Source organism: Lolium perenne, chromosome 4 (assembly GCF_019359855.2).
Source record: "Lolium perenne isolate Kyuss_39 chromosome 4, Kyuss_2.0, whole genome shotgun sequence".
NCBI lineage: Eukaryota > Viridiplantae > Streptophyta > Magnoliopsida > Poales > Poaceae > Lolium > Lolium perenne.
The window spans coordinates 115912548-115938892 of NC_067247.2; positions in this window are offsets into that span (position 1 = coordinate 115912548).

Below are 26345 nucleotides of genomic sequence, written 5' to 3' on the forward strand. Positions count from 1 at the left end.
AAATAACCTTAAACAACCCTAAAACTCCCCTAAACCCTAAACACCCTAAACACTAAACCCTAGACCCTAAACACCCTAAACACTAAACCCTAGACCCTAAACACCCTAAACACTAAACCCTAAATCCTAGACCCTAAACACCGTAAACACTAAACCCTAAACCCTAAACCCTAAACACTAATTAATTAAACCCTAAACCCTAGACCCTAAACACCCTAAACTAAACCCTAGACCCTAGCTAAACACCCTAAACACTAAACCCTAAAACCAAGCTAACCCTAAACCCTAATTAAACCCTATATATAGGCCAACGACACTTAATTGTGCATCAAGCAGGCCAGGGGTGCCTAGCTCGCGGTCCTCTAGTTAAATTAAATGTGCCATGCATTAACCCTAAACCATATATATAACTAACCCCTAGCTAATCAAACCCTAGTTCATTAAAACACATAACCCTAAACTATACTAGCTAGCTATAACCCGATCTAATAAAAACATGCTCGATCTATATATATATAGCAGCTAGCTAGCAAATTAAACGGTAGATTAACACCAATTAATATATACGACATGGCCTATATCGATCATATGTTGTATAACATCTCCATGAGATTCATTAATTAATTATATAATTATCGATGATAAATTAATTAACTTGAATTTTGACAAGTTCTCTCGAATGAAAACACATTTGATTAAGTTTCCTCATAATATATATATATAATTAGTGTGCATGCATGGCATGCATTCGTGCATATATTTTAATATATATTTGAACATATTCTTGGGAATTTCAATCTCTCTCTCTCTCTCGATCATCTATATATCGTTGTTGCCCAAAAACACACACACATATACACATGCACTTTATGCGCAAAGGCGCGTGTGCCTCTAATAATGTGTGTGTGCGCACTCGATCGATGATTCATAAACCTTAAACCCAAAATAAACCCTAATCCCTAATCCCTAAACCCCTAAACACCATAAACATTAAACCCTAGACCCTAGACCCTAGACCCTAAACCCTAACCTCCTAACCCTAAACCCTAAACCCTAATTAAACCCTATATATAGGCCAATGACACTTAATTGTGCATCAAGCAGGCCAGGGGTGCCTTAGCTCGCGGTCCTCTAATTAAATTAAATGTGCCATGCATATATATATGTGTTTTATTTGGGGATTTCAATAGCTCTCTCGTATGTAGATCTCTCTATACCTCTCTCTCTCTGTCTCTCTCTCTCTCGTTAATTGGTGGCCAACAACACACACATGCACTTTGTGCGCAAAGGCATGCGCCTCTAATAATGTGTGCGCAGTCGATCAATCTAGTTTTGATTAATCATAGCACACAAATAAAGAAGTTGTATTTGAATCCACACAACCTAATCTAAAACACATAACCCCTAACATGGCCTAATTAATTAACCCCTTCTCTCTACCTAATTAGTGGAAATTGCACAAAATCAAAAGGGGTCCCTCACTAATTGTGCATATCTGCTAGATTGTGATAAACTTTTGCCCCATATATATTTGGTGGATGGGTGCATCTTGGCATGTAAAACAATTAGTGTTTGCAAATGGCGTTGTCAAAATTTATGTACAAATGATTTCTTTCCATCCAAAGTGCATAAAATGGGAGTTTTAATGAAGAAAGTACAAATAAAACAGCTCAACATGCTTCCACACCCCGATTTCCACACGAAGTAGAGCATATTTAAAGGATAATTCCAGAGTTTTACTATTTTTCAAGCAATTTTGCTAATTTTCCCCCACTCACATGACTTTATGTCGATTTAACGAAAATATGGCGAATTTCAACTACATGGGCGGGATAGTTTGAATTGTGCGCGCGGCAAAGGGAACCGCCTATTCCTCAACCTTGTGCACGGCAAATTACACACGCAACTCCATTAAACGCCATTTAATTATCACCCTGGCGGCCCGACCGCATGACCCCCCACCCACCCCTACACAACTTATCCCCGTCCGTGCGAAGAGCTTCCCCTCCCCGTCCCGTCCGTGCGAAGAAGAAGCTTCCCCTCCCCGTCGTTCTTCTCGAGACGCACCGGCGGTCAAGTTGATCCACGGTAGGGCTGCTATCTCTAGCTCAATCATGTATCGGGCAAGACGGACTAACGATTTATATTTTCTTGATGCTGCTAAAAAAATTCGTCAGTATGCTTGAACTAATTGGCACTTTATAGTTTTCCGCTCGATTTGTCATCGATCAATTTGTTCATTTGCGTGGGCATATAGAGTCAGTTCTGCACTCGATCCGTTAATTTGCTGAAATGCCATGGCAGAGTTTTGTACACACTCTGTTTGCTAAAATGTCGATGGGCATTTTTTGTTTTGTACTCGACATGATTGCTAAAATGCATAATCATGTAGTATAGTTTTGTACTCGATTGATATACATTTCCTACTTCGCCTTAAATTAATCACCAACCACTGTATCTCATAATTAAACAGATGGACAGAACTTGGATACTGCATGGACACTTATGTTCCCCTTCATATATAAATGGTGTTCAACCCTTTATGGGGTTTATTAGAGCTCATGAAGGTCACAACCTGGACGTGTATTGCCCGCGCTGCACATGTATGAATGGTGAGAAGAGGCCTCACCCTGTAGTGGCAGATCATTTACACATTTTTGGGATGGACCGCACATATGTTAGGCGGGTTTAGCATGGTGAACCATATAATGATCCTTTAGCAGGAGAAGCAGATCTTGCTCACACTGTATGTGTGCTGGCATATGTAGTTAATTATTTATATTGATGCTGCCGCTGTTTCAATCAATAGTTTGCATTGCTGTGCAAGGTTCTGTACTCAAATTTAACTTGTTGCAGATGGATGGACGGGAAGGAGAGAAAAAGCGCTTGCTTCAGGAAACGGGTTTCAGCTCTGGGACATGTGCTGTGCCAGATGAGAAGGTAAATATGTAAAACGGCATTTGTTCAGGTTGCATCCCTTAGATGTTTGTCTAATCGGTTGATGTACTAATTGCAGAAGCATAGAGTTGAAGAGGTCTCTCAGTTTGATGGGAGATTTGAAGATGAATCTCAGTTTGATGCACCTGTGGATGGTACTGATGACGAGCCTTTCATAGACGAAGGTCCTGCACCTGAGATTATCCAGCCTACAGAAGGAGGCCGTGGACCGAGTACACAGCTTTGCGTTGAAGTGGATGCACGCCCGGAGATCATCAGGGGCGTCCGGGTAGTCTCAAGACCACCCAGCCCTGATGCACCTGTGGATGGTACTGATGACGAGCCTCTCATAGACGAAGGTCCTGCACCTGAGATTATCCAGCCTACAGAAGGAGGCCGTGGACCGAGTACACAGCTTTGCGTTGAAGAGGATGCACACCCGGAGATCATCAGGGGCGTCCCGGTAGTCTCAGGACCACCCAGCCCTGATGCAAAATGTTGAGCTACTTTATGATTCGTACTCTTATGTTCTGGTGCTGTAGTATGTTATGATTTGTACGCCTTTGGCGCTAGATTAAGCATTCAGTGGATGATCGCGTTGCAAAATTTGACACCCACACAATCAGTTCATCGTATGAGTAGTAGCACAATTACTTCTACAGCGATTCCTGCCAGCGCATTAGTTGGTAGCATGAAACACTTTCAGGTACTCCCCTCTGATTCATATTAATTGACTCAATTATGTCTAGATATGGATGTATCTAGATGCATTTGTTAACTAGACTAACAAACTTGAGTCAGTTAATATGAATCCGTGTAAACCGCCCAGTCCTCGAGCAGCTAGTTTATTGACTCTGGACTCCAAGCCTCTCGCGGCAAGCCATCGACGAAGCTTTGACCAGATCTTGGCCCGCAATTTTTTGTGTGTGGCGAATAGCAAAGCTTTGACCAGTTCCTCTCGGGATGCAGCACGCCGGTGAGCTTGCACGGTTGCCATGAGCACTTTCCGGCGGAACTTCCTCTTCAGCGCCCTCAAGCCGCTGCTGCGAGACAGCACGCAGTGCCTCGAGGTGGACGGAATTCTGGATCTCAGGGCGGGGGGTCCGCATCGTCCGGGAACGATCTCTAGCGGGTTAACGAGGACATGCATGGCGGCCAGGGGATTTGTTTTTTTTTTGTTTGAGCTTGGGATTTGGGGTTTTTCGGATAGGGGAGGAGGAACCGAGGAAGAGGAAGGAACAGCCGCGTGCTTGGCGCGTGGCGGTGTGCTTGAATTTCGAATTTTTGTGAAATGTTTCATTTCCCCGCTACAATTCGGGGGTTTCTTGACGCGCCAATGCGTCCCGCCGGGCAGCTTCAAGTGAATTTGGGGTGCCACGCTATGGGCCCTAGTTTCAGTGAGACATGTAATGACTAGTCACATCAGTAAGTTCACTGTGTAATAAAATATGTTACCCCTCCCCTTTATGTAGCACCCCTTCTCTCCCGATCGAGTGCCGATTGCCGACGGATGCAAGCCGCTAGCTCGATCCCCTCCTTTCGCCTCCACCGTCCAGGCATCCAGCTTGGAGGGGCAAGCTGCATCTAGACCAAGCGGATTAGGTAGGACTAGTAATGTTCTTTCCTTTCTCGAGATCGGTTCTTTTTTCCTCTCCTTGATATCTTGCGCTTCTCTTTCCTATTCTGGGCGAAGGGGTGTCTTTCTGGTCACCCTCGAGCTGGGAGTGATTGATGGGGGTGGGGGGCGGGGGCTACCTTTGCTTGGATTGGGGTGTTCTTCCTTTATTTGTCGACATTTGCAACCTTTGTAGTTTCTGCTGATCCTCACTGTATCTTTTGTCAGCTTGTACAGGAAAGGTAAGACCTCGGCGGTGGGGGCAATGGAGCGTAAGGCCACCACGCATGTGGGCAGTTGGCTGAGCCTGAGCTGCGTCCCCAGCCCCGCGAAGCAGGTACTCCGTTTGCTTATCCACTCTTTACCTTTTAAGTGTCTCTCTTCATCCTCAATCTGTTCCTGTTCTGGAATATGCTTAAAGTAGCACATGTCTTCAGCTGTTTGTGCGTAAAGCCTCTGTGACACCATTCTCTATATTCTCTGTATCAGGTTGGTACCTCCAGGTTCCGTGCTGAGGCTATGGGGAACGAGAATAGCGCCCCACCTGCTGCAGGAGCATGGCCAGATCTGCAGCACAAGAAGCGAAATGCCACTGCCGAGCTGGGCAGGGGACCGCCTGAGGTAATTTTTAACCAACTTACCATGATGTAGTCCGAATCTGATACTCCCTCAGATCCAAATTAATTGACTCAACTATCTGTAGATACGGATGTATCTAGATGTGTTTTAGCTCTAGATACTACTGCCTCCATCCCAAAGCTTTGGGCTTATATTATTTTTAGAAAGTCAAACTATACCATGTTTGACTAAGCTTTTACCAAAAATCAGTATTATTTTCCTACGGTATCTACACAGTATTATATTTGTTGATAGAATGTTCTAAAATTTTGGTCAAACTTTGCTTGTTTTGATTTCTCAAAAATAAATAAGGCTTAAGCTTTTGGATGGTGGTAGTACATTCATATCTAGACAAAGCTGAGTTAACTAGTTTTTTGTCTGTCCATAGCTAGTGTTCACGCTGCAAAAGGCTAAGAGCATCCACTATATGCATCAGTCTATCTCATACAGTAATTCAATATCACTGCTGAGGTCTGCCTTTTGTTTTGCTATTCATATGCAGACTGAAACTTTAGGGCCTTTACTCAAAAGGAAGATCAAAACTGCGGCTGATCAGGCTGCCAGTATGTTGATGCCGCCCCCATCTTCTAAATGCCTCTACAAGCACAAGGCCACGCGCCAGCTGGGTGGTGATCTTTTAATGAATATGGTATATTTTCTTAATCCACAAAACATGCCTTGATTTTCTCTGTTTATTGTCGGTTTTTTCTATGCTTGACAAATGTTTACAACAACAACAACAACAACCAAGCCTTTCAGTCCCAAACAAGTTGGGGTAGGCTAGAGTTGAAACCCATAAGATCTCGAAGCCAAAAGTTTAGAAACACCAAATTCGTTTGCTTACAATCATCATACAGTAATGTTCATCTACTCCAGTTCCCCTAACCCAACAAAAAATGATGTTAATTACGATTTTTAGATTAAAAGAGCACCATTAGGCGCTGTTAATTACGACTTTGAGATTAAAATGTCATTTGCAATTGTTAATTACAATTTTGAGACAAATGGTTAGTTTAACCTCGATCTCTTCTGCTCTCCATTTATCCCAACCGAACAAAAATTTAACCATTCCATTCCTCTGAAATGGAACCATTCCATTCCATTCCACGCTGTTTCAGAACCGAACACACCCTTGCATTGTTGTGAACTGTTGTCCATACACGGCCATACCCTTCCACTTACATCCAGCACTATATGCATCAGTCTGTCTCAGAGTCATTCAATATCACTGCTGAGATCTGTTCCCATTCTTATGCAGGCTGAAACTGCTGCGCCTTTACTCAAGTGGATGCAAAATGAGGCTAATGAGGCTGCTGTGAGGACGATGGTGCCGGCACCATCTTCCGAAAACCTCTACAAGCACGAGGCCATGGGCCAGCTGGGTGGTGACCTTTTAATGAATCTGGTATATTTTCTTAATCCACATACATGATTTCATTATTATCTGTTTAATTACTGTTGGCTTTGTCTAATGCTTACCAAAAGTTCAGAAACACTGCGTCTGCTTACAATCATCATACACTAATTTTCACTTTTCAGTATGTCTCATCCAGTAAATAAACTGTTGATTTCCATTGGCTTCTTTTGTAATCATTTGCATTGTTGTCAACTGTTCTCTATGCACAACCCTATTCTTCCACTTACACCCGCACTATTTGCATCAGTCTATCTCATAGATTTATTAAATATCAATGATGAGTTCTGTTGCTATTCATATGCAGGATGAAACTTCTGTGCCTCTACTCAAATGGATAAAAAATGATCCTGATGAGGCTGCTGTGAAGACGATGGTGCCGCCACCATCTTCTGAAAACCTCCTCAAGCACAAGGCCACGGGCCAGCTGGGTGGTACCCTTTTCAAGAAGCGGTGTATATTTTCTTAATCCTCATACATGATTTGATTTTTGTCTGTTTATTGCCGGCTTTGTCTAATGCGTACCAATAGTTCGAAACACACACACCTATTCTTACACTTACATCCGGCACTATATGCATCGTTGTCTCATAGATTCATTTTATATATCACTGCTGATGTCTGTTGCTCTTCAATTTTCATATGCAGACTGAAACTGCTAACCCTTCATTGGTCAAAAGGATTGCAACTGCTGCTGATGAGGCATCTGCAGAGGCTGCCACCAAGTTACTGTCAGCCCCACCTTCTGGATGCTTATATAAGCTCAAGTCCAAGGACCAGCCGGGCCGTAACCATCCAAGGGTTCGGGTATATTTTATTAAGCCACATATACATGCCATGATTTATGTCTGATATTATCACCGGCTCTGTCTAATGCTTTTTGGAATTCGGAAACACCAAATTAGCATGCTTATATTCATCATACACTAATTTTTCACTGTTCAGTTTGTAACATAGTGTTATGCACTCGCTTGTCAACATTTGCATTGCTCTGAACTATGCACTTTACACAACCTAATTCTTCCACTTACATTCAGCGCTACGCACCAGTAGTACCTCCCATGTTTCCTTCACCATCCCGATGCCGAGCTTGCGGGAATATGGCGGGCCCATGTACATACCCCGCATATAACACCTCCTATGGCTCTATCTACCTTTCTAGTAGCTCCTTAACAGAGTTACAGGTATGTATTCTCAGTGGTTTAGCATGAATTGGCATAAAGTAAAGTCTTGTTTTTAGTCTTCCTGCTTCTTACATTTGTATCAATTTTCACATGCAGACTGTACCTTGTGAACTTCGTCCAATGATTAACCAGATGTGTCCGCACGAAGGGTCTTTCACTATGCATGGCAATGGCAAATTGATGAACACCTACACGGTCTATGAGGTGTATGTCTACAAGACGCAGGCCATCACATATTTGTATGGACATGATTGGAGAAAGTTTGCTTTTGACTACGGTCTGAAGAAGGGCGACGAGCTGAGGATCAGAAACTCAAACGGGTAGATATACGTAACTGCTTACAGAGTTGGAGACACTTCCAAATATATAATATGTAACTTTTTTCTACTCATATCTTTTGATAACTGTTCTGAGCAGTTGTTCTAAACCATTCCCTCTGTTCTAGCTTGCTGGGTTTAACATGATCAAAGCTGCAGATCCCCTGATGGAACATGAGCGGATGTCACAAAGGGCAACCACACCAGCACCGGCACCGGCTTCCCACTCTCCCCGCATCAGCACCGGTTCTGTACTCAGCTCCGTTATCGCATCTACCCAGCAGTCCCCTACATCAGCATTGGTTCCTGTAGAGGCCCCATATACTACACCTGCCCAGCAGGCTCCTGCATCAGCACTGGTTCCTCTAGCTGCACCGTTTACTGCACCTTCCCAACAGTCTCCTGCATCAGCACCGGTTCCTCTAGAGGCACCGTTTACTGCACCTGCCCAGCAGTCTCCTGCATCAACACCAGCTCGTATACCAGCCCAGGCTCTTGCACCTGCCCCAGCCAGATCACCGAGGTCTCAGCTCATTGCTGTGGCCACCCGTGTGGTGACCAGGACGCATCTGAAGGCTATGTTCGTGAGTATATGACAGCATAACTGCTCTTATCTTGATGTCATCTCTGCTCAACGTCTCACAGGGTTCAATGCATGGGTGCCATTGACTAATTTTTGGTGGTATCTCTTGCTTTGAATCAGAAATTGCCTAAAAGTATCTCCAAGGATCTCAATGCTGGCCGAAGGGGCAAGATATCCCTCGTCATGGAGAGTGAAGGTCTCACCGTGGAGGGACGGTACTCCGTCAGTCCCACAGATGGCCGCTTGGCTGTTACTTCTAGGTGGAAAAATTTCATTGACGGTGCCAAACTTCGCATTGGATCAAAGTTGAAGGTCAAGATCTTTCGATGCTGCTGTGACATGCTGGTCATAAAGTTCGCGGTTGTCTAGTTCTGTTGCCCCATGAGCCCTTAGCAAATGCATTTGTAGTTATACTTATATAAGGTTATCTTATCTGAACTGCTAATTAATTGTATGAGTGGTAAAACTCTGGCAAGCTTTTGCTCTTAGCAAGTATGTATGTATGATCAGCTATTATGATAACTAATGTTTGTGTTCATCTTAATTTGCATTTCCGTTTTAGAAAAAAACTTAATTTCTATTTTGGCTGACCTGTTAGAGAACTATCAGATTGAACCCACAACATGATTCAAATAGATTCATTACACCGAGCCACATGTCTTGACCTTGCTATACACTACTTCCATTAATCAGTGCAAGAAGGCTTACCTGAGCTGCCTGAACCATGGCAGATTCGAATCCACCTTATCTATCTAGAAATACAACCTTTGCAGAAAGAGGATTTGCAGTATGGGGAGGCTGACATTGGGGACCCATGAGCCAGCAGTGTCGTCAATGTTTTAAAGGTGGCAGGAGATCGAAAGAAAAAATAAGCCAAAAATCAGTTGGTAAACAAATTCAAGAAAAGAAACATTTACCTTTCTGAGAGGATGACATGCGGGACCCATGAGGCAGCAGCATCCTCAACTATTTCAAGGCGGCAGGGGATCAAAAGAAAAAAGGAAATAGCCAGAAATTAATTAGGGTCAAAAATAAATCCATCAAAGGAAACTTTTATTGTTCATAGAGGATGACATGTGGGACCGACTTGCCAGCTGCGTCGTCATCGTTTCAAAGGGGCAGGGGATCAAAAGAAAAAGGCAAATAGCCAGAAATTAGGGGAAAAAAATAAATCCAACAAAGGAAACTTTTATTGTTCATAGAGGATGACATGCGGGACCCATGAGCCAACAGCTTCCTCAACGTTTCAAAGTCAGCATGAGATTGAAAGAAAAAGGCAAGTGACATAATATCAGGAGCCAAAAATAATCCAAGAAAAGAAACTTTATTGTACATAGAGGATGACATGCGGGTCCCATTTTGTAGCAGCGGTCTCAACGCTTCCAAGGCGGGACAGGACCGAAAGAAAAATGAAGTAGCCAGAAATCAGGGTGTGAAAAAAAATCCAAGAAAAGAAAGATTTCAATTGGGCTGTATCTGGACATCTGGGCCTTCGAACTATCCTGCTGGGCCTTTTGACTCGTACAATTTCAGCCCACTCCAAAACAGGAAAGGTCGAATTTTTCTCAAAAAAAAACAGGAAAGTCCTATGCTTCGCAAAAACAAAAAACAAGGAGATTCAACATATAAGTTTGTTTATGTAGATATAAAGATTTAATTTATCCGTTTGCAATAGCTCGGAGCGAAATACAACGTTTATTGTCTGCAAAATAAAATATCACATGTTTCTTGTACGGGGAGGCTGACATCGGGGACCCATGAGCCAGCAGCGTCGTCAACGTTTCAAAGGCGGCAGGGGATCGAAAATAAAAAAAAGCCAAAAATCAGTTGGTAAAAAAATACAAGAAAAGAAAACATTTATCTCTCTGAGAGGATGACATGCGGGACCCATGAGGCAGCAACATCCTCAACGTTTCAAAGTCGGCATGAGATCGAAAGAAAAAGCCAAGTGACATAATATCAGGAGCCAAAAATAATCCAAGAAAAGAAACTTTATTGTACATAGAGGATGACATGCGGGTCCCATTTTGTAGCAGCGGTCTCAACATTTCCAAGGCGGCACAGTACCAAAAGAAAAATGAGGCAGCAGCATTCTCAACAATTCCAAGGCGGCAGGGGATCAAAAGAAAAAAAAAGGAAATAGCCAGAAATTAATTAGGGGTCAAAAATAAATCCACCGAAGGAAACTTTTATTGTTCATAGAGGATGACATGTGGGACCGTGATACGTCTCCGACGTATCGATAATTTCTTATGTTCCATGCCACATTATTGATGATTTCTACATGTTATATGCACACTTTATGTCATATTCGTGCATTTTCTGGAACTAACCTATTAACAAGATGCCGAAGTGCCAGTTCCTGTTTTCTGCTGTTTTTGGTTTCAGAAATCCTAGTAACGAAATATTCTCGGAATCGGACGAAATCAAGACCCAGGTTCCTATTTTCACCGGAAGCATCCAGAACACACGAGAGGGACCAGAGAGGGGGCACTGGGCCCCCAGACCATAGGCCGGCGCGGCCCAGGCCCTGGCCGCGCCGCCCTATGGTGCCGCCGCCTCTTCGACCCTCTGACGCTACCCTTCCGCCTATTTAAAGCCTCCGTCGCGAAAACCCTATTACGAAGAACGAAACCCACAGAAACCTTCCAGAGCCGCCGCCATCGCGAAGCCAAGATCTGGGGGACAGGAGTCTCTGTTCCGGCACCCTGCCGGAGCGGGGAAGTGCCCCCGGAAGGCTTCTCCATCGACACCGCTGACATCTCCACCGCCATCTTCATCACCGCTGCTGCTCCCATGAGGAGGGAGTAGTTCTCCATCGAGGCTCGGGGCTGTACCGGTAGCTATGTGGTTCATCTCTCTCCTATGTACTTCAATACAATAATCTCATGAGCTGCCTTACATGATTGAGATTCATATGATGATGCTTGTAATCTAGATGTCATTGTGCTAGTCAAGTGAGTTTTACTTATGTGATCTCCGGAGACTCCTTGTCCCACGTGTGTAAAGGTGACAGTGTGTGCACCGTGTGGGTCTCTTAGGCTATATTTCACAGAATACTTACTCACTGTTATGAATGGCGTAGTGAAGTGCTTATTTATATCTCTTTATGATTGCAATGTGTTTTGTATCACAATTTATCTATGTGCTACTCTAGCAATGTTATTAAAGTAGTTTTATTCCTCCTGCACGGTGTAATGGTGACAGTGTGTGCATCCATGTTAGTACTTGGCGTATGCTATGATCATGATGTCTTGTAGATTGTGAAGTTAACTATTGCTATGATAGTATTGATGTGATCTATTCCTCATACATAGTGTCAAGGTGACAGTGTGCATGCTGTGTTAGTACTTGGTTTAGTCGTGTTGATCTTTCTTGCACTCTAAGGTTATTTAAATATGAACATTGAATTGTGGAGCTTGTTAACTCCGGCATTGAGGGTTCGTGTAATCCTACGCAATGTGTTCATCATCCAACAAAAGAGTGTAGAGTATGCATTTATCTATTATGTTATGTGATCAATGTTGAGAGTGTCCACTAGCGAAAGTCTATTCCCTAGGCCTTGTTCCTAAATACTGCTATCGCTGCTTGTTTACTGTTTTGCTGCGTTACTACTGCTACCATATTACCACCATCAACTACACGCCATTACTACTGCTCATATTCATTCATACCACCTGTATTTCACTATCTCTTCGCCGAACTAGTGCACCTATTAGGTGTGTTGGGGACACAAGAGACTTCATGCTTTGTGGTTGCAGGGTTGCATGAGAGGGATATCTTTGACCTCTTCCTCCCTGAGTTCGATAAACCTTGGGTATCCACTTAAGGGAAACTTGCTGCTGTTCTACAAACCTCTGCTCTTGGAGGCCCAACACTGTCTACAAGAATAGAAGCTCCCGTAGACATCAGACCGACCTGCCAATAGCGTGCTCATCGTTTCAAAGGGGGCAGGGGATCAAAAGAAAAAGGCAAATAGCCAGAAATTAGGGGTCAAAAATAACTCCAAGAAAGGAAACTTTTATTGTTCGTAGAGGATGACATGCGGGACCCATGAGCCAGAAGCTTACTTAACGTTTCAAAGGTGGCATGAGATCGAAAGAAAAAGGCAAGTGACCAAATATCAGGAGCCAAAAATAATCCAAGATTTATTGTACATAGAGGATGACATGTGGGTCCCATTTTGCAGCAGCGGTCTCAATGTTTGTAATGCGGCTTGAGATCAAAAGAAAAAGAAAGTAGCTAGTAATTAGGGGGTGAAAAAAAATCCAAGAAAAGAAAGTTGATGGACATAGAGGATGACATGCGGGTCCCTTGAGCCAACAGCTTACTCAACGTTTCAAAGGGGGCAGGGGATCAAAAGAAAAAGGCAAGCCAAAAATCAGAGGGTGAAAAAAAATCCAACAAAGGAAACTTTTATAGCACATAGAGGATGACATGCGGGTCCCATGAGCCAGCAGGTCTCTCAACGTTTCAAACGTGGCATGAGATCGAAAGAAAAAGGCAAGTGAAAAAATATCAGGAGCCAAAAATAATTCAAGAAAAGAAAGTTTTATAGTACATAGAGGATGACATGCGGGTCCCATTTAGCAGCAGCGGTATCACCGTTTGAGAGGCGGCAGGGGATCGAAAGAAAAAGGCAAGTGAAAAAATATGAGGAGCCAAAAATAATTCAAGAAAAGAAAGTTTTATAGTACATAGAGGATGACATGCGGGACCCATTTAGCAAAGAGCGGTATCACCTTTTGAGACTCGGCAGGGGATATAAAGAAAAAGGTAAGTGACCAAATATGAGGTGCCAAAAATAATTCAAGAAAAGAAAGTTTTATAGTACATAGAGGATGACATGCGGGTCCCAGTTAGCAGCACCGGTATCACCGTTTGAGAGGCGGCAGGGGATCGAAAGAAAAAGGCAAGTGAAAAAATATGAGGAGCCAAAAATAATTCAAGAAAAGAAAGTTTTATAGTACATAGAGGATGACATGCGGGTCCCATTTAGCAGCAGCGGTATCACCGTTTGAGAGGCGGCAGGGGATTGAAAGAAAAAGGCAAGTGACCAAATTTGAGGTGCCAAAAAAAACTCCAAGAAAAGAAAGTTGATTGCACATAGAGGATGACATGCGTGTCCCATTTAGCAGCAGCGGTCTCAACGTTTCCAAGGCGGCAAGGGATCAAAAAAAAAGGAAGTAGCCAGAAATCAGGGGGTCAAAAAAAAAATCCAAGAATAGAAAGAATTTTGGTTCATAGAGGATGACATGCGGGACCCATGATCCTGCATCGTAAACGGCTCGATCGGAGAACGTTGAACGAGATGGCGCGATCGAGAAAAAAAAACAATGCCAGAGAGGCTGCCATCTGGGCCCTACATCCCACGGCGGTGCGGATTTGCGTTGACTCGGCCGGCGAACCCGAGATTTCGAGATGCACCACGTCCCGGGCCACCATACGCGACGTTTTGGCCGCTTTCGTCGGGCTAGGTGGCCTCAAAAACGAGAAAAAAAAAGTTTTGACATGCACCACGGAGGGACCAAAAATCGTCGGCCATGGTACACCAGCAACCACGGCGCGACTTCAACTTCGTCGGCCATGGCAACTTTTCTTGTAGTGTCGGAGGCAACTTGCAAACTTTTGTGCGCACCATGCCTTTGTCTCTAAGGAGGAACCACTCAAAGTTGATGATGCTCTCAAAGATCACGATTGGTTGAATGCAATGCAAGAGGAACTCAACAACTTCAAGAGGAATGATGTATGGACTCTCATGAAGCGACCCGATCATTGCCGCAATGTTATCGGCACCAAGTGGATCTTCAAGAGCAAGCAAGATGCAAGTGGCACGGTCATCCGCAACAAAGCAAGATTGGTGGCACAAGGCTATTCTCAAATCGAAGGCGTGGACTTTGGTGAAACCTTTGCACCCGTTGCAAGGCTTGAGTCCATCCGTATCCTTTTGGTCTTTGCCTCACATCATGGCTTTAAGTTGCAACAAATGGATGTGAAGAGTGCTTTTCTTAATGGTCCTCTACATGAGGAAGTATATGTGAAGCAACCCCCGGGGTTCGAGGACCCCCATTTCCCGGACCATGTCTTCAAGCTCAAAAAGGCCCTATATGGTCTCAAACAAGCTCCTAGAGCTTGGTATGAGCATCTCAAGGAGTTGCTTGAAGACCGTGGTTTCGAAGTGGGGAAAATCGATCCCACTCTTTTTACTAAGAAGGTCAATGGGGAGCTTTTCGTATGCCAACTCTATGTAGATGACATCATATTTGGCTCTACTAACACAAAATTCAATAATGAGTTTGCTATGTTGATGACAAATAGGTTAGAGATGTCAATGATGGGTGAACTCAAGTACTTTCTTGGGTTCGAGATCAAGCAAATGCGACAAGGCACCTTCATCAATCAAGCGAAATACATCCAAGACATGCTCAAGCGCTTTGATATGAAGGATGCCGAGGGGATTGGAACTCCGATGCAACTCAAGTGTCAACTCACTCTTGACGAGGCCAGCAAGGCGGTGGATACCAAGCTCTACCATTCGATGATAGGTTCGCTTCTTTACCTTTGTGCCTCTCGCCCGGATATAATGTTAAGCGTTGGTATGTGTGCACGGTTTCAAGCAAGTCCTAAGGAAGGCCACCTTGTGGCGGTCAAAAGGATCTTTCGATATTTAGTTGATACCCCACACTTCGGATTATGGTACCCAAGGGACACAGACTTTGCTTTTATTGGCTTCACCGACTCCGATTGGGCGGGCGACAAGATTGATAGGAAGTCTACCTCCGGAGCATGTCATTTTCTTGGAAGATCTTTAGTGTGTTGGTCCTCGAAGAAGCAAAATTGTGTCTTCGTCTCCACCGCGGAAGCCGAGTATATTGCCGCGGCAAGTAGTTGTGCTCAAATCTTGTGGATGAGGCAAACCTTGAGGGATTATGGACTCGAGTATAGCAAGGTGCCTCTTTTGTGTGACAATGAGAGCGCAATCAAGATCGCCTACAATCCGGTTCTTCATGGCAAGACGAAGCACATTGAGATAAGGAACCACTTCATCCGGGATCACATTGCTCGCGGAGATATTGTACTATCCTACATTAGCACCAAGGAGCAATTGGCAGACATCTTCACGAAGCCCTTGGATGAGAAGCGTTTCATTGAGTTGAGGCATGATCTAAATATCATTGATCCATCGAACTTTGCTTGACTGTCGTGCGCACATACCACTCCTTACCGTTATATCTAGATGAAAGGCACGCATGAACATAGGGGGAGTGCGGTTTAAATCCATTGAGCTATCCCTCCCCCCATAATGCATAAAGAAATCCAAAACATTTGCTATTTGTCAATTAAGTGACTTATGAGCTTCATGTTGAGTTGTAGTCCGTGAGTCCTAGATACATCTACGCGACCTCACAACTACTATACTCTTACACGGTGGCTTCGGCCACCAACACCCCCTCTTTGAGGGTTTTTCGGTTTCTTGTGACCTTGTTTTGTCTTTCTTCTTTGCTTTCTTCTTCTTGTTTTTGGAGAACCTCTTTCAAGCTTGTTATCTCGTGATTTTTGCAAGCTTGGTTGTATGTTCTTTTTCTCCATCCTTCTAGTTCCGTTACCCTCCTTTTTGGTGTTCCGATGCCAAAGGGGGAGAAGTTCCTAGGTGGATGGGGACCTTTGTTATTTGTAGCCATTTGGTTCTAGTTGCTTATCTTGTCTTATGGCTACATCAACAACCCTATGGAGGCATCTTATTGAGAGTTTGGGTATTCTCAAGGCTATGGTATGATAACTTCACCCAAATCTCCGTGCATGATCTTATGTTGCCTCCATATTGTGCATATGCTACTTGAACATGTCATTTATCTATGTTGCATATGTGCTTGGTTTGTAAAAACTAGGGGGAGTGATGTCTCTAGAACATGTGTATTTGTATTCAAATACATATTCATGATATGCACATGTGTAGGGGGAGCTCCGTCGAGTGTTTGAAAATCTAAAGTACCTCATCATAATATCATATTTTATTGCCAACTCTTGTGTTGTCATCAAACACCAAAAAGGGGGAGATTGTAAGAGCAAACTTTAAACCCCAAGTTTTGTGTGTTCGATGACAACACTTGAGATATCTCACCATGTGCCTTGAGTATCATTGTTAGATTTGCAAGAGCACGGTGACCTCGCCGGACGCGTCAAGATCGGAAGACTGAAGCGTAGTTGATAGGTTTTCTGGTTTTGTGTGTGTTTAGCGAGGTGACATGGTTGGAGAGAAAAAGGGAAGAAAACCAGATTTAGCCAGGCCGGTACTACCGGTACCTGTAGCGGTAGTACCGCTACCCCTATAGGTACCGCCCTCGGTACCGCTCTGAGTCTACGCTGATTTCGTCCTCCAGAACACGCTGCGGTACCCCTGCAGTACCTAGGGCGGTAGTACCGCTCACGAGCGGTAGCACCGCTCACGGTACCGCTTACGTACCGTAACCGAGTTACGGTCGTACCGCCCTGGTACCGCTCTGGTACCGCTTTGGATCCAGTAAGGTCTGGACCCTATTGCGGTACCTCAAGCGGTACCTCGTGCGGTAGTACCGCTCTGCGTCCCTTGACCAGATTTGGAGGGATTTCGAACTCAGAGCGGTAGTACCGCTTCCATGAAGCGGTAGTACCGCTTAGGCCAAATCTGGACATAACGGTTGGATTTGGAGGAGCCTATTTAAGGGCCCCTTCTTCCCCAACACGATTTTATCTCTTCCCCTTCTCTCTCCTCCATTGTTGCTGAGCTTAATCCTTGAGGATCTCCTTCCCCATCCAACCAATCTTGCCCAAACTTTGAGGATAGGTGGAGGAGACCCTGATCTATAGTTCTACCAAGAGAGATTTCACCAATACTAGCTATTCCTTAGTGGATCTTGGTGGTAGGGTGTAATATCCTAGGTTTAGAGGCAATAAAATGAGAGAACACCAAAGTGTGCATTGCATTCATGCATAGAAAATCCGGGGAATTTTCGCGCTTCAAATAAAACTTACCACAGTAACTGAAGTTTCACTTGACTTGCTGGAATTGAAGTAGATCATCAAGTCAAGCGCTATAAACTTCATTGTGATCTTTGTTAAAACCTTGTTTTGGGTAGAGATGATTTTATCTATGGATTAGACCAAATGGAATTATATTTACAACAACACATTCTTTAAGAATCAAACCCTAACTTATTAACACTTAAAAGTTAGCAACTACCTTTGTGTGTAAATTAATTCACTTCTAAACTCTTTACCAAATAAGGTAAACCACAGGGTCTAAAGTGCATAAAAGCCACACCTTCTTATTTAAATCATAACTTATTAAGTATATGAAATATCATAAAACTAAATCCATTTACATTACGATTTATAGTTCAAACTATTTGAATCAAACTGACTATGAGTATTTTGAAACACTTATGATCATGCCTTGGTGAAATCAAACACCGACTATCCAAATTTGAGGAATAACCTTCAACCTTGATCTTTTGATCAATATTATAATATAAATCCAATCCAATATGATATAGTGACTCATCCACAATAATAAAACCATCCACAAGATATTTAGTAACAAATGCCACTTGGCTATCTAAAAATAAATCATATGAGAGGATAATGATCATGCCACATGTGATGAAAATATCTACATGACTTGCTTTCCAAGTTATGCCACCTCATGCTCAAAGGATTGCTATGGATGAGGGCATGACAACCAAGCACCTTACTCATCAAGCCAACACAAGAGTCACCACCTATGTGTCATGATACTAGAGCTTGCCCAAGCCTATAAATAGAGCCACACCCTTCATACATTTGCTCACCTTGTAGCATGATACAAGGAAGAAAACACATAGAGCCACTTCATGTGAATTAGCTAGGATCAAGATGAAGAAGCTAGGAGGTGGAGGCATACCACAAGATGCAGGTTTATCAGATTTCCTGAAGAACAAGCTACAAAAGAATACCAAGGTAGAATTCCTAGGCAAACCATATATTTAGAGGATCATATCATCATCTCTTAAGTAGGACCTTAGTCTATTCCAAGACATTGAGAAGTGAGAGAAGTTATAATACTAACCATAGCCATGTTCATACAAGCATATTAGAGAAGTACTAAACCTAGTTATTCAAGTCAATATTTGATCTTGGAGGTGAGAATCCTATTCCAATAGCAATACTTTAGGAAACCAATTCCTTAATCATCACAACTTGGTATTAATTATAAACTCTAAGAATCTATTATGAGAGTGATGAGAGGAATATTAAAGAGGGATTAGTGAGGAATGAGTGGATCTTGTCTAATGCATGATTATAACTTGTAGATATAGATGATAAGTTAAACCCATATAATTAATAGATATCATCTATCACATAAAATACTAGGTATATCATTAGTAGTTAACCCCAAACCAATCCTCATGCCTTGTATGGAGGAGTAAGGGCATTAAACCTAAACCTTGTTTATCCAAACATTAGAGACAACCCTAGTATTACTTTGATACAAGATTTCTACCTAAGTTAGGAGAAATAACCCTAGTCAATTAAACATAACTTAGCTTATGCCCATATTCCAATTCTTAGTTGTGTATCACTTGTGTGATCACAACTAAAACCTTAAGATCACATTTGAATACCAATTCAAATATTCCTTTTGAATCATACGTAGAACCCTGCCATGCCTCATGCCTATTGATACTTAAATTAGTGAAGCATTATCAAAACCCTAAACCTCTTCACATAGGATCCAATCCACCTAAAATATTGTTCCCTAACTTGTGTATCATAGATCACAAGTACACATTCCAGCTAGAAGTGCTAAGCAAGAGTCATAACCATAAAGTTATCCAGCCATTTTCTTAAACCTTAGAAATAATTCTTCACATAAAATCATGAACCAATCCAACCTCATTACCATTTCATTTAAACTCTAGGCATAATATAAAATGCATGGGAACAATCAATATTGTTAAGTAACAACAAAACCTAATAACATGTTTACCAAGCACTAGTTATAAATTTCAACTCATTCAAAATAGGTTTGGTTTTAAATACAAAGAAATTGAGACAAATCCTTAAGCCATATCTATTTTAAAAATGCACCTCACTAAAACACAAAACTAATAAAAGATTAAATCTTTGTTTTAAAATAAAACAATGCAGTAACCACTATTATCAAGTGATATGGAAAATTCAAATGTTTTAGAACTTGCAAAAACAAAACAGAATTCAAATTTGAATTCAACTAACAAATGCAAAACAGAAAATAAAAACAGAAAATAGAAAAGAGAGAAAAAGAGAGCTCACCTGGCCGCGCAGCCCAGGACCAGTACCACCTCTACAACCCAGCGGCAGCCCACGTTGAAGCCCAGAAGCAGTCCAGCCCACGTCCAAATACCGTTTCGCTTGCTTTAAAAATCGTGCGTGGAGAAATGACTTCGCCGTCGTCGTCTCCGAGCTCGACAGCGCGGCGGAGCCAGTAGGCCACGATCTCGTCGTCGATAAGCTTGCCCCGGACGTCGTCAGACCTCTCAGAACCGCGCCCAATCTCTCTCGCGTCCGAGCTTATCCGCGGACGAGAGGATCCTTGCCAGCTAGAAGCTTCCAGAGACCGCCACCTCTCCACCATGGCCGTCGCCGTGTCAAGGCCACAGGGATTCCCTTGGCCTATAAATAGGTGGAGGGTATCGCCGTGCACGCCTTGCTCGCCTCCACCACTTCAATCCTTCTCAATCGCTCTCAATCTTCCAAAACCATCTGTGCATTGTCGCCGGAGTCGAAGACGAAGCCGACGGAGGAGGCCACCCCAGCCTCTGGCGCGTGGTCCAGGAGGAGCGCCTGGACTCAAGGAGCATCTGGGAGGAGCCAAGCATCCAGGAGGAGCGCCTGGACTCAAGGAGCATCTGGGAGGAGCCAAGCATCCAGGGGAGCCGTGTGGAGGATCAATTTCCTCGTTCCCTTCTGCGGCACATCGCCGGGAAATCGCCAATCGCCGTCGTCTCCGTCGACCATCGCCGGAGCAGACCACACCTTGAGCTTCAGGGTAAGCATACGCATCTGTAGAGCTAGATCTCGCATCCTAGAACCTCCTGTAGCCTCTGATTCGAATCTCGCCGGAGTAGCACCGCCGCAGAGCTCATCGTCGGTGATGCTCCGTTGATCCCCTCGCTAAACCATCACCACCATTCGATTCACCTCGTTGTACTCGTTCAGTAGAGCCTAGCCGCGCATCTCGGGAGGCCGTAAATCGGCGGCGCCACCGTGCCCTGGCCGCCGGCGGTTAAACGCCTGTGCGGTCAACAGCCTAGTCCACTTTGACCAGTCGTTGCCTGCGTGGCATCCGACGTGGAGACAAGCCCCACCAGTCAGTGAGTAGAGGTAGATCTGTCACGGTACATTTAGTATTTTCGTTTTAATTTAAAAAACCACTAAATAGCTGAAACTTCACAGAAATAGATTAAATTCATTTCAACTCAGAAAAATATGAATAATATATCAAAATGCTCACAAAAATAAAATCTATTCAAATAAAATATAAAACAAAAATGTGTGTCAAAATAAAAATTCACTTATTTTTAACCCTATTAATTATGCCATTTCAATTATTTAACATACAATTTGAATTCAATAATTAATGAAGTTTCAAAATTAAATTTTAACTATTCAATAACTAAGTAAAATGTTAGGATTAATTTTATTTACCAAATTTTCATTAGATTAATTATTAGTGGTAATTCATAAACCCTAATTGCAAATTACTATTTTCTATTTTCTTTAAATAGTAATAACTCAAGAAAATATTATAAGCTAATATTATTTTGGTAAATCAAAACTTATTTACTTAAACATCTTTAGTTAACAAGTTAATTATTTTAAACCCTAGTAACAATTATTAAACCCTAATTCTTAATTAAACTAAAATAGGAGTTACTCTAATTATTAAGTCTTGTGTAGATTAATAAAATGCCAAACCATTACTAATTATGCTTCAAAGTAATTAGTTACCACACTTATATTTCCAATCATCATTTTAGGAGATGTACCATAATTTAGAAACCCTAGTTTCAATTTGAATAAGAACCTTGAACTCATTATTCCATGTGTTCATCCATAGTAGTTGCAAACCAAAAACCCTAGGAGTTTAGCCCATGTGATCATAGCCACCTCAACTCTACATGTAGAACCTTGATAGGTAACCAATGAATGCATGTTTATGATCCACCCACATAAAACCAATTCACATGAGATTATCATTTCATGTTCCTATTCTTAATTAAAACTTATATAATTCACTAGTATCACCTAGGTATAAACCCTAGCTTGATACCACATGTTAGCACCATTGATCATCAATCCTAAATACCACACCATTAAGTTCAACCTCAATCATCCAATCCTAGTAAAACTATAAGATAAACCCTAGTATCAACCTTGTGTAACAATTCACATCACATGCTCCTATTACACTAAACCCTACTTAGGAAATGATAAGCCACTTAGCTTAGAAACCATTAGAGATTATTTAGTAAAGCGAATGTAAAGCCATAGTAAAACTAATAGCAAACCTATAAAACTATTTTAATAACCATCCTTTAATATGGTGTATATGGGAAACAATGGTAATAACCCTATCAATACTTGCTACATATGAACCCATTCTACTTAAAGAACCCAACTAGTTCCTATTAGTGAACTAAATGAATACAATAGTAAACCCTAGAAAACCATAGCTCCTATGTATCGTAGTTCATCTTCTTATTTAATCTGTTCTTCAAAAGTTATTCTTTTGAAGTACAAAGGTTAATCAAACCATAGAAGCCATAGTTCTTATTTGAAATACTTGCTAGTTCTTAATTAACATGTTCTTCAAAAGTTATTCTTTTGAAGTATAATATAAATAATCATCAACCATGTCCTGTAGAACCTAAAATTGACCACTGTTCTTTACATATTGTTCCACCACTATTCTTTATGTGTGTACTTGTTATGATGTCTTATATCACTTGATTATGATGCTAATATAACCAAACCCTAATAAGAACCTTGTTTGAGAACCATTCTAAAAGTGCAACACACCCTAAAGAAATCTGTACAACTCATCAATCTTAAATCATCGAGATTAGGTTACGCTCGGGACGATTGCATTTCATACTATGCATTATAGCATTATTGCCAGTTCTTTAAACATTGTCCTTACCGGACGATGATGGTATTTCAGCATTTGGACTTCTCACGTATCGAAGCTTTTGCCTGCATAATCTCGACCAAGAAAGGCAAGTTCATCGCTTGCTCATGTCATTTGATTATTTTTATCAAATTATATGCAAAGTACTATACTTATCACTCATGCATTGAAAAGCAAAGTATTATTTTACAATTATGAATATGACTATGTGGTGGGCAATGGAACCATGGTATGTGTTGATATGGTGGAGGTTCCATTGCATGGGTTATATCACCCTAGGATTAATTACCAATGCCGTCCAGTGATTCTAGCGCCGTACATATCGCGTTGACCATAAGATCTATAATGGCTCTGGGGAAGTCAGCTGTATCTTTTCCCTTCTGCACGCCAACGGATTGGTAGAGACGGTGGGGTGTTGGAGGCACTGCCGCAATAGGTTGGGATATCCTTTTAAATCCCCATCCATTAGTGATGTTAATGTCTACCATCTATGATGGATTGTCCGGAGTACACCATGAGTAAAGCCGTATTATCGGGGGAAGTCTACTGGAGGTGTACGGTTGGACAAAAGGGTGGGTTTGCAGGGTCGCGGAGAAGGCAGTGATTGGCTTGGATCTTACACCTAGCCCCACACCAAGGAAGTGTGGACGAGAAACGCGTCTCGGCAAGGCATCAAGGATAAGTTCTCTTATGGGAAAAGTAACGCACCTCTGCAGAGGATACTGAATTGTGACTGTCACTCCTTGTTCCGGGAAGGGAACTGCGAACGCGGCAGGAAAGGAACTCCACGAAGTTCTGGTTAACCTGTGAAGACTGACGGGCATAGTTTTCAGAATAAAATAAACCTTTTGAAGAAATGTTTATGAAAACTTGCATTGGCCTATGACTTTCTGGTCTATGGCTGTAGTTAGTGCATGATACACATATTTCCTAATATGAACTTGCTGAGTACGCTCGTACTCATTCTATCTCGTTTGAACCCCCTTCTTAGAGCAATGCATCGAAGGAGAAACTATCGTGGAACTCGAAGACAAAGGAGTCAACTGCAACGAGATGAAGAATCCAATCAAAGAAGTCAATGGAGTCAACTTCTGCATCAGCTATAATGGAAACCTAGACTAGTAATAGAAGGGAACCTTTCCCTAATCCTAGCACCTAAGTAGCTAGATTTCTATAGCAAGCCAAGTAGCTCTTGAACTTGAGTTAGCAATGAGATAGACTACGAGTCGTTCTTTTGGAGCATTATTTGAAGTTTTACCTCACTGTAAAGTAGGAGGCTGTGTGGATCTTATGTAAACAGCTCGTGTGTACTTCTATAGACATACCTTGGACTCGCATATGTTTCTGTTGTACCACTCTGAGAGATGTAATATGAGTGGAACGGTGTTTCACTTGTGTTATGTCAACGACTTGTGTACTACACCATGCAGTGGTACGCTGGGTCATCACAGCTGGTATCAGAGCAAATGCTTTGACCTTAGGATTAAAACCCTTTAAAGGAGACCTATAGGTTTGGTAGTGTCTATAGGAAGTTGTCTTAGTTAAACTAACTATTATTTTGACTTGAGATGGGTATTCACTTGAGAATAATCCTGACACACTTGAGTCAATCTTTCTTATCTATATTTCTTAAATAAGGTTAATTAGTTATCTTGCTTCATTCCAAATAATTAAAACACCATTGAAGCTTAAGATAATGGGTGGTAGTAGACCACAGTTGGTATACAATACATGGTAGTCCAAAGAGAGGATACAACCATAAGGAAGATATCCTATTGGAAGAAGTATACCAATGCAAGTTATAGTTAAGTAAGAGTCATTAAAAAAATGTCAAATGACTGATGTTAAGAAAGGGAGATAAGTTATATAAGGTAGTATATGTCTATGATAAGTCAATCATAGGAGGTAAGGAAGAGTGATAAGAGTTATACAACTCTACATTTCATGGTAAAGTGGGTAATCATATATGATTTACTTGAGAATCATGGTATGATGGAGTAGAACATCATAAGTACGATAACAAAAGAATGATAAGGAGTAAGGATTTAGGGAATAGTTCGAAAGCTTAGGCCTTAAAATCCTGGAAACTGTACCAAGTATGTTAGAATCATAGTCCTTAATTTAAAGAAGGCTTATTTAGAGCATATCACATAGAGAAATCCTAGAGTATAGGTGGTATATTCTAAACAATTATGTGTTTAGAGTAGAAATATTAGAAATAATTGTATTATAGGAAGTAGTCTTCAATAGCACATATAGGGTATACTATTTTGTTAGTACTTCCAAAGAAAACTAGGTTAACTTCAACTATCCCAAGCCATTTTGTTTCAAGTTTGTCTCATTGCAAATGTGCAATTAAGATAAATGTTGAGACAAATAGTAGAAATTCACGTATAAGTGCTAAGTATCACAACCTAAGCCTATCTTATGTGGTGTTATATATTGCACATCTACACCTGATGTTTAGGGATGTCTTACCCAATGATTATATTCAGGCATATAAGGATGTGTATTATGAACACAAAGCTGAATCTTCTTGGATTTTATTGGATTTTCATTGATTGACTAGATCCATACATGAAGTTTGACTTTGATATGCAAATGCATGTTGCAATATCAAGCTCTTACTTGATGTTATAGGTCTAGAGGGTAAAGGTATTCGTGTAAGGAAGTGACGAATTCTGAAGATTTGAAGAAAAGATGAAGGTTCACTTGAAGAAGGAAGTAAGATTGTGGGAAGCAACCACAACAATCTGAAGGAAGGACCAATCAAAACTCCTTTTTATCCTCAATCAAGGAGTACTTCAACATGGAAGTATCATGAAAGTGAGAAAAATAGTGAATATGGAGCAGTAGAAGTGGAGCCATATTCACTATGGAAGAAGGGAATGCAAGTGAAGTCACTTATAATACTATTTCCATAGTGTCAACAAGTGGTTATCTTGCAAAACAAACCCTAGAAGAAGAAAAATAGACAAGTGAAGTCGTAGCTGGTATAATAAGACCGCAGCTGATATAGGATAATCATGAAGAGAAAGTATGTGAAGTGAGGTACATCTTAACTAAAACTATGTAAGTAGCCACAGCTGGTACGTAGATATTGACTAGAACCATAACATAGCCATAGCTGGTATCCAATAAGCCACATCTGGTACTAGGTAGTCTGCAGATGGTACCAGATAGCCCACAGCCTGAACATTTCTTTACCCTAAAAGAAAAGGGGATTCCGCAGCTAGTATTTCACAGCGGGTATTCCATAGCTAATAAATATTTAGTCGGAGGATTCATAATGGATACCCACAACTGTGTGGATACACCGGAAAGAATTCTTCGTGAGACTCTAGATAAGTACAAACTCTAAGCCAGACCAAGACTAATTTTCTAACCTTGGAGTTTATTGATTAGAAGAAAGGAAGTTGGAAGATCATTAGTAAACTCCAAGGGGGAGAGGAAGGTTGAATGAGAAGTATTAAGATATAATATTTCGAG